Here is a 15,716-nt window from a genome sequence, read left to right as displayed (position 1 = left end):
CGTGAATATTGAGGATCTAACTCATTATTTTTGAATTTTTGGGATTGGCAGTACTGGATCATTAGGGAAGTTCTGTGCCTGCAAAGAATCATATCTTTGTATTTAAATGGTTTTATGCAAGAGAGGCCATTGGACCATTTGGAGAGAAGACCTTTGCTTTCTTTGTGTCCAGTTATATTTTTAATTTGTAATTTAAGCTTTGAATCCTATATAACCCTTCTGGAAGAAAATGAATCTCTTTCATATATTCACATATTTAGATGTATTCTTTCAGGCTAATGATTTTAAACCTAGGCATCCAAGTTTAAAAGATTCACTGTTTTTTCTCTTTCATCTTAAACCCTCTTTGTGGTTGGTTTTTAACCCTTGTCAAAATCACCTTATATGTACACTCCCCATCTTTAAAACTCAAGCTAACTGGGTAAATTTTAAGATTCATTTTTTTGTTCCTATAAAATAACCTTTAAATTTAAGACCATTAAAAATGTACGTTGGGTTTTTTTGAATTGTAACATGATACATTTTTTAAATCAATGTTCTCCCACAGTGCTTGCAACTAAAACATGGTGGCCAGCATTCTGCTGTTGCAGGGGAGTTTAAAAAATTACATTGACCAGTTTATTTTCATTGTCCAAATAAAAAGAAATTAAGGTGGTGTGGGGACGGGGAGAGGGTGGAAATCGACAAGAAATTATTGCATATCTTGAACGTTTTCTGTTTGCCAACATCACTTCAGAGAGTGTCCAGTCTTCTTAAGGAAATCGAATTGATTTTGAAAGTCAAACGTAATAGTGTTCTTTCGAAAACCAAATAGTTGTTGTTGTGTGCCTACAGTGAAAGGGAGGCTGTAAAGAAAACCAAAGACCTCCTCCTTACCTGTTAGTAATCATGCCTTAGACAGTTGTAATTCAAATTCATATGAAAATCTGGATTTCTCTCTTTATACTGTGTAATTTTATTTTTCCAACTTAAGGAAATTGTGTTGGTCAGTTTTACTTTCCATTTCTCCAGCACAATGCTCCTGTTGCATTTTGGGTTGTGTTCACCATTTGGGGTGGGGATGGATATATATAATTTTTTTTTTAAAAGACATTTTTCACTACATATGGTACAGGGTTTTGTAAGAGAAAAGTTCGGCACCAAAACATTTGACGCTCTCCCCTTAGTTGTCTCTGGAAAGTGCTTTCATGCAATGGATTTGCAGTGCATTTAGAGCCCCGAATGCAGCAAAGCACATGAGTTGTCCCATGGATATCAAGGAGCTACTCGTGAGCTCAAAGTCAAGCATATGTTTTCAGTCCTTTGCTAGATCACATGCCCTGTATCTGTATCTCTAAATATGGTAGTAGCTGATAAATGCTGGGTTCAGTTCTGGTGCAGGGGGGCATGCAGGGGAAATTTGAATTACATGCTGGTGAAAAGTGAACAGGCCCGTAGACCAAATTCCTTTCTCCACACAACAGCATGGGGAGATGTCGCGCTGGCTTGCCCCACCAGTACGCTTCAGTGCTGCCCTGGAGGGGGCTGTGTGAGAGATGAAAAAGTAACTCAGATCTAAACATTAGATCACCCTAGCGACATCACTCAAGGCTGTGGAAAAACTGCACGCTGTACAACGTAGCTAGGTCGACCTGAGCTCCAGCGTAGACACGACTAGGTTGATGTAAGAATCCTTCCATCGACCCAGCTACCGCCTCTAGGAGGGGTGCATTAATACAATCAATGGGAAAAACCTTCTGTCAGTGTAGGTAGCATCTGCACTCCAGCGACACAGCTGCAGCCCAGAGTGTAGACTCTTTGTACATACGGGTACCACAGCGGCAGCATTGTAGCTGTGCGGGCTGGCTGTCGTGTAGACATACCCAGTTTTCATGGCCCACTCGACTTTGGCCTTTCTGCCAGGTAATGCCGATGAAATTAGTGCTAGTCGGTGGTGAGGTTTTTTTTTTCTTTTTTTCTTTGCCATGTCCACTGGGGACTGGCCTAAAACCAATACAGCTATTAAGCACTTGAGCAGTTATTTCCATCTTTAGAGCTCTGCCCTGTTACTAATTAATCCACCAACTCGTTTCACATGGGCCTTGGAATGGGTGGTAATATGCATCTGGCTGCTTCACGGCTGGGTGGGCGGGAGAGGATTGAAAGCTGTCTTAGTTGCTACTGCTTTAAGAAATAAGAATACACTCAAACATTGAGGAGAGAGGGTGGAGGATTGCCCCATCTCTTGACAAATGCAACGGGTATTAAGGTCTTGTTGGACTCTTTGTTGAGTAACTAATTTCTCCCCCCTCCCACCCCCAGGTGACTTCATGTGCTTTGATTAATGTCTGTCCTCTCCTTCCTTTCTAATGACAGCTTAGGAATTTACCTGACTGGAAAAGTTTTTTTTGCAGAACAATGACCTATTAAAAGCTTAATTATGAGAAGGTCCCACCCTTCTTAAGAACCCCAGAGTTTAAAGCACTGTTTCTGGCTTTCTCTTGCTGTTCCCAAGGGCAAAAACATGAAGAAAGGAAGCCAGGTTACTTACTGTATCACGCTCTTTCCCCTGCTTGGGAGTGGCTTAGCAGGGCTGACCCACCTTGCCCTATTGGGAACCAGTGTCTGTTGCCAGTGGATCTTCTTGTCCTGGCTGACAGAGCGCATCAAGGAACGGCCTCCTCTGAGGTTGTTCATGGCTGAGTCACGCTAGGTTTAGCTCATAGCTCTTGAAGGCTGCCAATTAGTTTCCCACATAGGAGTGGCTTTGTGAGGTATGGACATTTTGCCACTAGGCATTGGCCTGAGACCACCAATTTATTTTTCTTGGGCCAGTGAATACCTATCAGATGGTAACTAACATTTTGTCATTGTTGATCCAGCTGGAATGGAAGCAGTGACCTAGAAATGAAAGATGCAAAGGAGGGTGGATAAAGTAATGGGAGGGTTGACTTGCACTTCAGGTTCTGTGGTGGGTTTTTGATCCAAAGTTGATCAGAAATCCCAAAGAGAAGCAGCAGTTGCTGTTGGGTGAAACTTTCTTTTATTTCATATGTATGACAGGCAATGAGTCTTTTGAATTTTCTCTCTGCATTCTCTAATGATCGTACGGTAGGTATTCCAGTAAAACACATTGTCTAATCAAGTTCGTTTTTCCATTTGTACACAGTGTTTAATTAATTAAATTAATTACAAATTAAGACTGGATTGTAGAGGACTTGAGAAGAGTCTCTGAGTTTTGAATTCCTTGAGAACACAAGATAAGGTCAAGCAAATCTATTTTTAAAGGACAAAAATTAAAATCCTTTGAAGTTGTTTTTTTTTTTTAAACAGTGATCTCGAACCCAGAGCTTAAGTTAAATAAAAATCAACTGAAAGTCAAGCTATAAAAAGGAACAATGTCTTATTTTTATTTGGTAATGAGAAGTCAAGGGTGTATCATTAAGCTTGAGAGAGAGCCCTTACAATTAAGGTGAAGTCTATGCCATATGACTTGTCACTCATTGTGGGATACTTGCTCTCAGTGAATTCCCATATACCAGGGCTCAGAATGTCTCCTCCCATTTTTTGAAGCAGAAGAAAACAAGACATTTCAAAAGTGTTACACCTGGGATTGTTTTCTGCACACGGAAGAGTCATATGCATCTGACCCCACCCACTCAGATAAAAAACACACAGACTTTTTCCGTGAAAGATGTGGCAATCAGCTGTCACTAGCAGAACCAGTTGCGTGTAGAAAAGACTGATTGCAGTAGGAAAATAAAAATCTAAGCAAGAGATCAGGGTGAACTAAAGTTAACAGTATGGCCAAACTCAAACAATCAAAAATCACAAGCCAGGCCATTTTAAATTAGGGGATTGGTTTAATAAATCCTGAGATGTTTTGGGTTGTTTGTTGTATTTCCCCTTGGATTTCAAGTCTTGCAGGTAAACGTGCTTCACGTTTTCATGCTTTTTTCTGTAACCATGAGAGGTAGACAATTTCCTCTCGCCCTTCTTTTTAAAGAAAGCTGAGATTTTCATGAAGCCTCCTGATTCCCGAAGCTGGGGCTTCAAGAGAAACACCTACTATTGCAAGACTCATGGGAAAATCACAAGTGTGGCAACACAGAATTAATTATATTTCCCTCCAGTAGATTGGGTTTAGCAGAGATTTGTCCTTGCAACATTTCGTTACAGAATTCAGAACTCTGTGAACTTTGACTCTCAAGTTCGGGGCTGGATTGCAAGCTGCTTTTGTGTGCTCGTTAACTGTGCCTACAGATCTGCTCGCTGCACCTGCAGGTGATCAGCTATGCATATAAAGAACTATTTGCTAGTGCCGTTACTCATCTTGTTTGTGCACAATCACAGTAATTGCATCCAGTTCTAAAAATCAGACTTTGAAGGATCTGTTTGAAGCACACAATGCAATAGTTATTCCAATCCTCATGGAAAAAATGGGCCTGCAATATTAAGGTGGCTTCTTTAACTGGACCAATGGTTTCTTTATGTTAAATAAATCACTGGCCATCCCTTGCTAATCCGGGTTCTGCACAGCACATTAAAAATAGTAAATCCAATTTCATGCCAAACCCCCCCCCCGCCCCCCCAAACCTATATGCCAACAGTATGGTAAAGTAGCTAGAGGCCAGAAACTCCAGTGTTAAAAATGCATGCAAGGCCTTAACTCTGCCCGCACTTTTGAGTGTGTGTACATTGCAATAGCCTTTAATTACTTGATCACACGGTTATCTCAAAAACATTGTACCATTTTGTCTACGTTCGCCTCAGATACACATAATTACGGAACATCTTGGAGTCATCCTTTTTGAAGATATGAGATATGTTGTATGATGCTAAACGTGTACCTAAGGTTGAAAAAACCCACCCCCATGTTTGCTACTATCACAGTATATAAAAGGTGAGCGTTAAGAGTTCACATGCAGTCTTAACTTTTGATGTTCCTCGATCTTTGAGGGCTCAAATGTGCTAACTTACCCTTTTAGTAACAGAGTTTTTCCTCGGTTTCTGGTTTTCCAGTGTTTCCTGGGAATCGCCTAGATTTTTAGAGAGAGGAAATAAAGGAAGGGGGTCATGTTCTGGGACTTTGCAAGGTGGAAAAATGTCAAACCACTCATTGGCACCTGTTTGGGTAGGTTCCATACTACAGAACTACTCACATAGAGTATGTTAGTTAGAAGGTTCACATTGAAAAACTTTCTTTCTCTCTCCCCTCAGTCTGAAGGTTTGCACAGCTCCCAGAGTGAATCGCAGCACGTCCTCCATCTGTTTGCCTTTAAGGGGGCACCCTAGCTAATTCTTCCCCGTTCTTGGATGGGGGCACCTCCTCAGCCCAGTATGCTAGCCAGCTAAATGGTCAACGTGCGCGTGGACAGCCTTCCTTTAGCTCTTGCTGTAACAGCTACAGTAGGGAGAGAACGCCTCTTCAACATTCAAACAGAGCAAAACAAACCAGGGGAGCCATACCCGATGATGCATGAGCTTTCAGGCCATGGGAGAACATTGAAACGGGCCTTCATTGGCAAGGTTTTCTAACATGAGCAAAACCAAAACAGGCCGCGATAGGGAATGGGTGTCAATGGCAGTGATTACTCCTGTAAATGGAGGTCCCACAAATCTGCTTTCTAGATGGAAGCACTTCAGGAGCCTTGTTTACATTTGTTTTCCTTGGGGGCATGTTCGAGCCTGGCGGTAAGGCTGTAGGCATCTTTTGAGGCACTCACAGTTTGTCCTGTCTCTTTTTGAAGGGCTGATTTTTGCCAAGAAAGACAGGAAACCCTCCATGTAATTTTCTGAAGGAGGTGCCTCCTCACAGCAAGGAAACATTTTTGTGCTAGCTAATCTGGAAAGAACTAGTTTCCCCCGTAAAAACCAGTTCAGGAAGGGCCTGAAGATCAATTTTTGCATTTTGCACCATAAAGAGATCTGAACACATCCAGATTCTTATTCAGAATAATAAAAAAATAGTAACCAGGGCCTCATTCCCAGGGACATTCTGGATTGATTAGTAGTATCTTTCCATGTGGCTGGCTGTGGTTTTCAGAAACTTGCCTAATTTGGCATTTTATTTATTTTTCTCTTTCTCTCTATATATTTGTTTTGTCTTCCATCTTTTAAATACTCCAAGGATAGTGTGGTCACACAATTTGAACAATTATTTATAGTATAGTAATAAGTTTCTTTGCTGCTAATATTAATCTTTCATATTTGTATTAGGGTAGCGCCTCCCCTGAGAGCAGAGCCCCATTGCATTAAGCGGCTACCCAAGGAAAACTCCCTCCCACAAGGATCTTCCAGTCTGATAGACAAGATAGTGACTTGGCTAAGGTCACACATGCTGGTTGGTGTTAGAGCTGGGTATAGAACTTGGGTCTGTTGAGTCACTGCGCACCAGATAACGAATAATGTGCTCGCACCAAGAACGCTTTGGTTGCTAAACAAAATACAGAGCTTAGGCAAGTCCTTCCCCAGAAGGTTCACAGTCTCAGGTTGTGCACTGCATGTGGGTGGAGCACCACTGACTTCACTATGGACCACCAGTGCTCTGTGCAGCCCTTCCCATTCCAACGTTGCTAAAAAGCAAGTTCCAGAGTGGGCTACGGTTGGCGGGAGGGGGTATCTCTCTTGCCTGGCGATCCGCAGAATGAAAAAGCTGAGCCACCATTGGGTGGAATTGAAATTCTTTGCTTTCTTTTGTCAGCAAAAGTCTCATTCTGTGCCAGCTTTAATAAAAAAAAAATCCAAAGCTTTTTGGTTCTTAATGAGAATTCTCTGTGTCTAGGGCAGAAAGAAAAAGTGTCAATTAAACATAATTGTCACCAATGCAACCCGAAAAGCCCCACCTTTCAAGAGAAAAGAATAAAAAGAATCATAAGCCTGGATTAGGATCTTGTACTATATTTATAATATACATATAGTTAAAAAAAATTACCGTGTGAAAAGAAACACATGATTCAGACCTCCAGCACTATTGCCAGAGGAATTAACTTTACAAGGACCAGCCACAACCTGGAAAGGGGCCATCTTTCAAATCAAATCTGTGTGGGGCTTGTGGTTTCTGGGAGCTAGGTGAAGTAAGGGTTAAAAACATTGACAGAGAAGAATGTTGGCTGGATAATGGTTGGGTGGGCATCTGAAAAGTAGTGAGAGCAGGAAAAATTAGTAGCCCCCCCCTCCCCTTTTTTTCCCCTTCTGTTGTTCACTCTTGGTTAAAACTTGGCATATGAATAACAATACTTAGCACTTATGTAGTTCTTGCAATCTTCAAAGTGCTGTGCAAACATTACAGCACTAATCCTCGCAACACCCCTGCCTAGTGGGCATATCAGGCTTATAATCCCTGTTTTAGAGAGGGTGCAAGTGAGAAGCAGAAGATGAGCCAAATTTTCCAAATGTAGCCACTGAATTTTGATGCCTTGATTTTTTTTTTTCAGGGACTCAGCACGGGGGCTGACTTTGGGCTGATTTTCAGTTGGCTGAGTGCCCTCAGCGCTCACTGACTGGAGCAGTGAGCGGTCAGAGCTTCTGAAAATGAGGCCCTCGCCGTCCCAAGTTGGACAGTCAAAAATGTTGGCCATACAGACTTGCACGAGGTCCCGTGGTAAATTGGTGGTGCAGCGCAGGGGCTATGTCCCAATCAGACTCATCTGTGTCGTGTAGATCGGGGAGCGTTTTTAAAAATATAAATGTTAGCAACATCTCTCTTTCCTGGTGGTGTTGGCTCGTTGTACAGCTGCCACTTCCCTCCCTCCCGCCTTATTTCAAACATGTCCATTTTTAGTGTGTTTTTAAAATAAATAAATCAATAACATTAAACAGAACTAAAAAGCTTTGAGATTCAAAAATATAGGTCACGTCATTCTTGTGTAATTTAATACCTTAATATTTTGGGGTGGGAGGACAGTGTTTAAAATAAACCCTTGTTGCACCTGCAAAGTAGAAAGGGGGATGCTTGGGCAGAATATTTCCCTCTTTTAGCTCAGATGGAACATGTTGGATTATGTATCTGCCTATTTGGGTTATTTATAAAGTGCCAATTTTCCTTCTAATAGGCTGTAGACTGGGCTGCAGGTCCAGAATGCACTTAAGCACCTGCCTAAGTGTGTGTGAAGTCAGTTGGACTACTTGTGCTTAAAGTTAAGCTCCTCGTGCTGAACTGGGGTATAGGGAGTGATTTAGTTGAGCAGGTTGTGATGAGGGTAAATATTCTGCATAAAAGACTGTCCCAGATAAGGTGACCAGACAGCAAATGTGAAACCCGGGACACAGGCTGGGGGGGTAATAGGAGCCTATATAAGAAAAGGACCCCAAAATCGGGACTGTCCCTATAAAATCAGGACATCTGGTCACCCTAGCCCCAGATAGGGGGGTTTGTAAATAGAGGGAGCATGAACTTCCATGTCACAATAACTGCTTTTCTTAAGGTTTTTACTATGTAAGGAAGATGTGCAATGTCCGTATTTTCACATAGCATATTAGCTACCAAAAATAGCTTCCATTTCTAGAACTAAACCTGTTCAAAATGTGTTTTGATTTATTTTAAACTTCTTATTGATCTGAGAATGCATTTACTGTCCTATTACAAACAGGAAAATGTTTAAAAATAAAATTCAACACATTTTATATACCAGATTAACGAAATTGACCTGGAAGGAGCTGTTCTGCTGTCTGATACATACGGTGATACCAGGTGGTGGGTTTGTTTTTGTTTTCTAAGCTAGGAAGCTACGTACATCTGATACACAGGACCAGTTTGTAACTTTCTAATGCAATACAAAATGTCACATTTAGGTGAATGTGAAGTTGCATCACAGATAAAAATGAGGAAATACAGTTTCATGGCTGACCTTTCTTTTGCAACAGTATGATATTTTTTTTATTTTTTTAAGTGTGGCTTCAGTTTGAAAATCCTGGTTTTGTGTTAGTTTTTCTGCTACTGACTATGCATTTTTAAAAATTGAATGTGCTCTCTCTTTCTGAGGGAAATACTGAAGTTGTTGACCTAGTTCCTTTCAAATATTTAAAGCACATTTTGGTAATTTTTTTTAAAGAGGAAGATCAAAAATATCTTTAAAGTGTGTGTGTGTGTGTGTGTGTGTGTGTGTGTGTGTGTGTGTGTATGTGTGTGTGTGTATATATATATAAAAATCATGACTTTTGGTCTGGATTGATGAAGGCCAAAATGTCCTTGGTCTCCTGAGCCATATGAAATGTGCGATTTCCAGGGGAGAATTGTCCATATCGCTAGCCATACCGACTGAACAGAGTCCTCAGATCCAGCATGGGAGCCGAACTACCTCTTCAGCTCTGTTCTCCGCTGCTCCGCAGGCTGGCTCTGCTTTGTGGCAGTGTTGTCTAGTGGACACAGCTCTGGGCTGGGCCCAGGAGACCTGGATTCTATTCTTGGCTCCGCCACTGGCCTGCTGGATGACCTTGGGCAAGTCACTTTGCCTCACGGTGCCTCAGTTTCCTCATTTGTAAAATGGGACAATGATACTGACCTTTTTATAAAGGACTTTTGAGATCTACTGACAAAAAATGCTATAGAAGAACTAGATTTTTTTATTATTATTATTATTTGTTTATTTGTGGTTGCATTTCATTTCTCAGCGCCCCTAACTCATCACATTTACGTAGCAATAAAAATTCATTTAAAATATTTTTCAAGTTGATAAACAAGCCAATTGAAACTTTTTGGTTTTGAAGTTTCCAACCTCAAAATCAAAGTGTGCTTGGGTTTTGGCCCTGGCTTAGCTGGTAATGTAATGCTTCCTCCGCTGTATGTCTCGAGTGTCAACACTGTAAGGCACACCAGAGGGAAATCCTTATGCAGAAAGGGTTTGAGCGTCTGCTTGAATGAAAGCCGCTCTTCCCGTTTGTGTGGCTAGAGCGAGAGGGAGTGGGAGGGCCAGCAGAGCAGTCTGATGTAGAGTTGGTAGCACTCTTGCTCTAGCATCCCCGAGCCTGGGTGGCCATCGGTACCATTTCATCAGTCTCGAATTGGTCATCGCCCAGTTCCTTCCCCTGAGCGTGATCTAGTCTACCATGGAACTAGGACTCCAACTCTCCAGAGTTGGAATCGGAAGAGCAGCCCAAGCCAAGGTGGGTTGAAGTGCAAAGATACACAAAAAGAACAGGAGTACTTGTGACACCTTAGAGACTAACAAATTTATTAGAGCATAAGCTTTCCTGGGCTACTGCCCACTTCTTCGGATGCATATAGAATGGAACATTGTACACACACATACAGAGAGCATGAACAGGTGGGAGTTGTCTTACCAACTCTGAGAGGCCAATTAAGAGAGAAATTTTTTTGAAAAAGATACACAGTGGCAATGGCCGTAGGGTCTAGTCTGGAGGCCAGTCATTAAGGAGCAGGGAACCCTGGGGCGCTGGCTTCATGCCAATAGGAGAGAGAGGAGAAAAGTTCCCAAGAGATGCTCACCGGACACTGAACATGAAGTGACATGTTCATTAATCAGTTATGTGATGATATGTTTTATGATGAGTTTGTTCCCCATTCTTCCTACTGCAGACTGCTCAGGTTATTAATTCTGAGTCATCCATTTGCTGTCCTATCCCCAGTGTTCTTGAAGCATATCCGTGCAGGGCATTGCTAGATTTCTTCTTAGGCAGATTTTGCCTTGTTTAAAGGCTTCTCACTAAAGATCATCATTGCAGACTCCTACCTACAAAGGAGCCGTGGGTCCCTAGAATGGCTATATGGGGAAGGAGCGCTGGCCCAGATTTTTAAAGGCATTTAAACTTTTGAAATCAATGGGAGTTAGGCGCCTACTGACCTTTACAAATCTGGTCCATTGTAATTAGATGGCATATGTCACGTGTCAATTTCATGAATGTTAAACAGATACAGTAGAAGATCGTTACACCGTTCTTCAAGGAACCTGACGAAAATCAGTTGCTTTTAAAGCTGACATTCTCCTCTGGACAGTGACAGTGTAAAAATGGCAATTTCTTACCCCACCACAGCCCCTCAGTACAGTGAAAATATGCTGATTTCTGTGAGAGAAACAAGTTTTTATTGGTCTTCTGCTCCCGCTAGCCCGTCAGGGCCAAGAGGAGAAAGGCCTGGATTCTCCATCTTCTGGTGCAGCCTCACCAAACTTGTTCACTAAATTCCAATCAGTTACATAAGCCAAATCCAGTCAAGGAAATAGCATTGCATTGGTGTCATTTGCAGGCAAAATCAGCCCTCCTTCCCCCCCGCCCCCTCTGCCCCCCGAACCTTTCCTGTTGGTGATGCCTGAGGAGTAAAGAACCCATCTTGATGTGTGGATTCCAGGTTGCATTTGCAGGCCTGGCCATTAGCAAAACACGTCCACATAAGTGCCTTTGATGTGGAGTCATTGAGAGACCACAAACGTGTTACACCGTGATCCCATTGTTAGTGACTTAACAGTAGAACGGTACTCTCTTATGGAGGCATCTTCTACTAAAAGTGGAGCAGGATGGTGTTCTACATTTGGGGGCAGCTTATTAAAACAGGGCTAATAAAGAGTCTCTGTTGTGTAGGGTTTTCCTGTGCACTTTTAAACTTAGTGTGCATTGTGGTTTTCCATATTGGGTAGTGATGTGGTGTGCCTAACTAGAGATGTCTTTTTTTCAGAAAGTACCAAGTGTCGCCGTTCCCCAAAAATCAGCATCCTTTGAGGTGTCTTAAGCTGGCAAGGCAAAATCGCCTTTGAAAATCTAGGCCTATATTTTTGTCTCCTGCGTGACGCAATCTTAGTGTAATCTGCTCTCTGAGGAGCTAGCGCTTGTGGGCTTCCTAGAGAAGCACGGCTTAGCTTGTATATGAACTGTGACTGGCCTGGGCTGTCATTTGGCAATCTGCTTAGTGCTCACTTCCCTGCTCAGGTAAGACGCCTCTCCAATCTTCTGTGTAGGCGGCTGTATTCGGGGGGTTGGCTATCCTGGGAAAACAAGGGTGTAACCGTTAGCTCAGTCAGTTTTATCCACTGGTCATTCCAACCCAGTTACACCTTCTAGGGATCGTCCATCCCTCAAGCCTCGTTAGGGAGAGGCTCTTGCCTGACTTGTCACTGACTCACTTACCACTGTATGAGCTAATGTCTCACTTGTCCCAGTGAAATGTGTCATTAGGCAGCCCTGAAATATAACAGTAGCATTTTTATGGACCCCTGGCATTGTTGGGGCTGCAATGGGGAAAACATTGACTGCTGACCCTCCGCTCGCTTACATTTATCTATGGTAGTAGCTCTGATCCTAGCACATCTTAAATAACCAGGTGTGTTTTTGCTTGCACGGCTGCAGGTACGTTAGAGTTAATAACAATAAAAAAAAAATTAAACAACCTTTGAGTTTTGGCTGCAGGCAAAGTAGGTGAAACGATGTGTTTTGGAGATGAATGTTCTTGCAGGAGGCAAGATGTAGCTTGCAGAAGAACATCTGCAACCAATCCATTCTGTATGAGATGGGGCCAAGACTTGTTTGTCTCTCAGTACCTGTTCAAACATGCAGCACAGCAAAAATTTCTAAACTCACTGTGGAGGGTTGGCCAGCGCAGAGAGAGAGAAATCAAGCAGAAAGTTGACTAAATAGCTTTGATTTCTTCTTAAAACTTTTAGACGTGTTGTTAATTCCATTAGCAACTTTCAGTGCATAATAGAAGAGAGCTTGATTTTTTTTTTTTTTTTAAGTGCTCACATTGGTGGCCAGAAAGTATCTGGCCTGGCTAAGGTCAAATATAGTATTTCATCTTCTCGGCTCTCTATGAGCTGAGGGGTGAAAACATTATCTACTATCAGTTTAATGTCTACAAAGACCTATTTCTGAGGACTTTATTAGAGAGACAGTCTCTCCAGTGCCTAGATGAAAGGGACTGGGAGTCAGGATACTTGGGTTTTGTCACGGACTCTCTCCTGACGTGCTGAAACCCATCACAGTAGCATTTAACTTCAAAAAGGGGAACGACACAAAAACGAGAAAGCTAGTTAAACAGAATTAAAAGGAAGAGTCACAAGTGAAATGCCTGCAAGCTGCATCTAAACTAATTTAAAACACCATAATAGAAGCTCAAAATAAATGTATATCCTAATTTAAAAAAAAAAAGACCAAAAAAATAAAGCCACTGTGGCTAAACAACAGAGTAAAAGAGGCCATTAGATGCAAAAAGACATCCTTTAAAAATTGGAAGTCAAATCCTACTGAGAAAAATAGGGAGGAGCATAAACTCTGGCAAATCAAGTGTAAAAGTATAATTAGGCCAAAAAAGAATTTGAAGAGCGACTAGCAAAAGATAAGACACAAAAACTAACAGCAAAGTTTTCTTAAAGTACTTCAGAAGCAGGATGTCTGCCAAACAGTCAGTGGGACAACTGGACAATAGAGGTGCTAAGGGAGCACCCAAGGAAGACAAGGCTGTTGTGAAGAAGCTAAATTAAAATTTACATCAGTCTTCACTGCAGAGGCTGTGAGGGAGATTTCCACACCTTGAGCCATTCTTTTTAGGTGACAAATCTGAGGAAGTATCTCAGACTGAGGTGTCAGTAGAGGAGGTTTTTGGAACAAATTGAGAAATTAAACATTAATAAGTCACTAAGACAAGATGGTATTCACCCAAGAGTTCTGAAGGCACTCAAAAATGAAATTGCAATATGAAACTCATTTGTGGTATGTAACCTATGGCTTAAATCAGCCTCTAAACCAGATGACTGGAAGATAGCTAATGTAAAGCCGACTTTTAAAAAGAACTTCCGAAGTGATCCTGGCCATTACAGGCCAGTAAACCTAACTTCAGTATCAGGCAAAATGGCTGACTCTATAGTCCAGAACAAAAATATTAGACACACAGATGAACACGATATGTTGGGGAAGAGTCAACTTTGCTTTTGTAAACGGAAATCATGCCTCACCAATCTCTTAGAATTCTTTGAGCGTGTCAACAAGCATGTTGTTAAGGGTGATCTAGTCGCTGCATTGTACTTGGACTTTGAGAAAAGCCTTTGACAAGGTCCAACACCAAAGGCTTTTAAGCAAAATAAGCAGTCATGGGATAAGAGGAAACGTCTTCTCATTGTTCAGTAACTGGTTAAAAGATAAAAACAAAGGGTAGGAATAAATGAACTTTGCACAGTGGAGAGAGGTAAATAATGAGGTCCCACAAGCATGTGTACCGGGACTAGTGCTGTTCAGATGATCTGGAAAAGAGGTGGCAAAGTTTGCAGATGATACAAAATTATTCAAGATACTTAAGTCCAGAGCAGACTGCGAAGAGTTAAAGGGATCTCACAAACCTGGGAGACTGGGCAAGAAAATGGCAGATGAAATTCAGTGTTGATAAATAAATAAATAAATTAAATTAATTAATTAATGGAGATATCCCATCTCCTAGAACTGGAAGGGACCTTGAAAGGTCATTGAGTCCAGCCCCCTGCCTTCACTAGCAGGACCAAGTACTGATTTTTTTCCCCAGATCCCCAAGTGGCCCCCTCAAGGATTGAACTCTCAACCCTGGGTTTAGCAGGCCAATGCTCAAACCACTGAGCTATCCCTCCCCCCCCCAAGTGCAAAGTAATGCACATTGGAAAACATAACCCCAATGATGCATACAAAATGATGGGGTCTAAATTAGCTGTTAGCACTCAAGAAATGATCTTAAAGAAGCCAGGGATGGTTCTCTGAAAACAACTGCTCAGTGTGGCAGTCAAAAAAGCGAAGACTCTTAGGAACCATTAGGAACAGGGTAGGTAGAATAGTAAATATCGTTGTCAGTTAGGTGCATGTGCTCTCTCTGGATGCTGTCCCAGCCCTGTGCAGATAGTTGGTTCAGCAGACCTTGATACTATTACCCAGAGGGAACCACCAGCACGGTTCGGTGACAAAGGCAGTCGACCAAGTTTATTGCCCTCATGACACAGTCCAAGCGCCTTGGCTCTGTGGTTACAGGGACACTAACACATGAGTGTCCAGTGGCAAGGAATGGCTCATCAGCAGCGGGACTCTCTGCTGTCCCCAGGGCCGCACAAAGGGTTAAGGTGAGGCACCCCAATATTTATAGACTCGGACAAATAATTCTCGTACCATCTTACGTGTTTCACGACAGCTACTCGTTACCACCCCTTGTATCATGCTCCAGGTGTCTCGGGCACAACATCCCTATTCATTATTTCTAGCAGATCCTCTTAGGCGGTGGTAGGCCAGGATGTCCCTAGGCTAAAATTGTGGAGTGTGTTCTCACACATACCCAATATATGTTGCTTCCTAGGAGTGCCTGTGTTTTAGCCACACTAGCAACACTTTTGCCAAGGTCATATAGTGACCTTGTAAACATCTGCTTTAATACATGGCCTAACTTTAGTTCACAGCCTGTGGTTCAGGCCTAAGATCTTGCACCAGGCCCAGAGCTCCAGGCTACAAATATCATCATGCCATTAAATATCATAATGGTGCAGTCACATCTTGAATACTATGTGCAGTTCTGGTCTCCCCATCTCAAAAAATATATATCAGAATTGGAAAAAGTACAGAGAAGGACAACAATAATGATTAGGGGTATGGAACGGCTTCCATAAGAGGAGAGCTTAAGAAGACTGGGACAGTTCAGCTTGGAAAAGAGACAACTCGGGAAGATATGACAGAGGTCTATAAAATCATGACTGGTGTGGAGAAAGTGAGTAGGGAAGTATTTGCTCCTTCACATAACACTAGAACCAGGGACCACCCAATGAAACTAATAGGCAGCAGGTTTAAAT

General features: G+C 42.1%; 1 protein-coding gene across 15 annotated transcripts in view; it reads left to right on the top strand.

The window, feature by feature from the left end:
* The window catches only part of TP63 (tumor protein p63), a 138,737-nt gene that overhangs the window by 76,095 nt on the left and 46,926 nt on the right, over nt 1-15,716 (top strand). The gene's annotated exons all lie outside the window — the stretch shown is intronic.

This window comes from Chrysemys picta, chromosome 9 (genome assembly GCF_011386835.1).
Source record: "Chrysemys picta bellii isolate R12L10 chromosome 9, ASM1138683v2, whole genome shotgun sequence".
NCBI lineage: Eukaryota > Metazoa > Chordata > Testudines > Emydidae > Chrysemys > Chrysemys picta.
The sequence above is the reverse complement of the archived record's forward strand: the minus strand, read 5'-3'. Positions and strand labels throughout refer to the sequence as shown.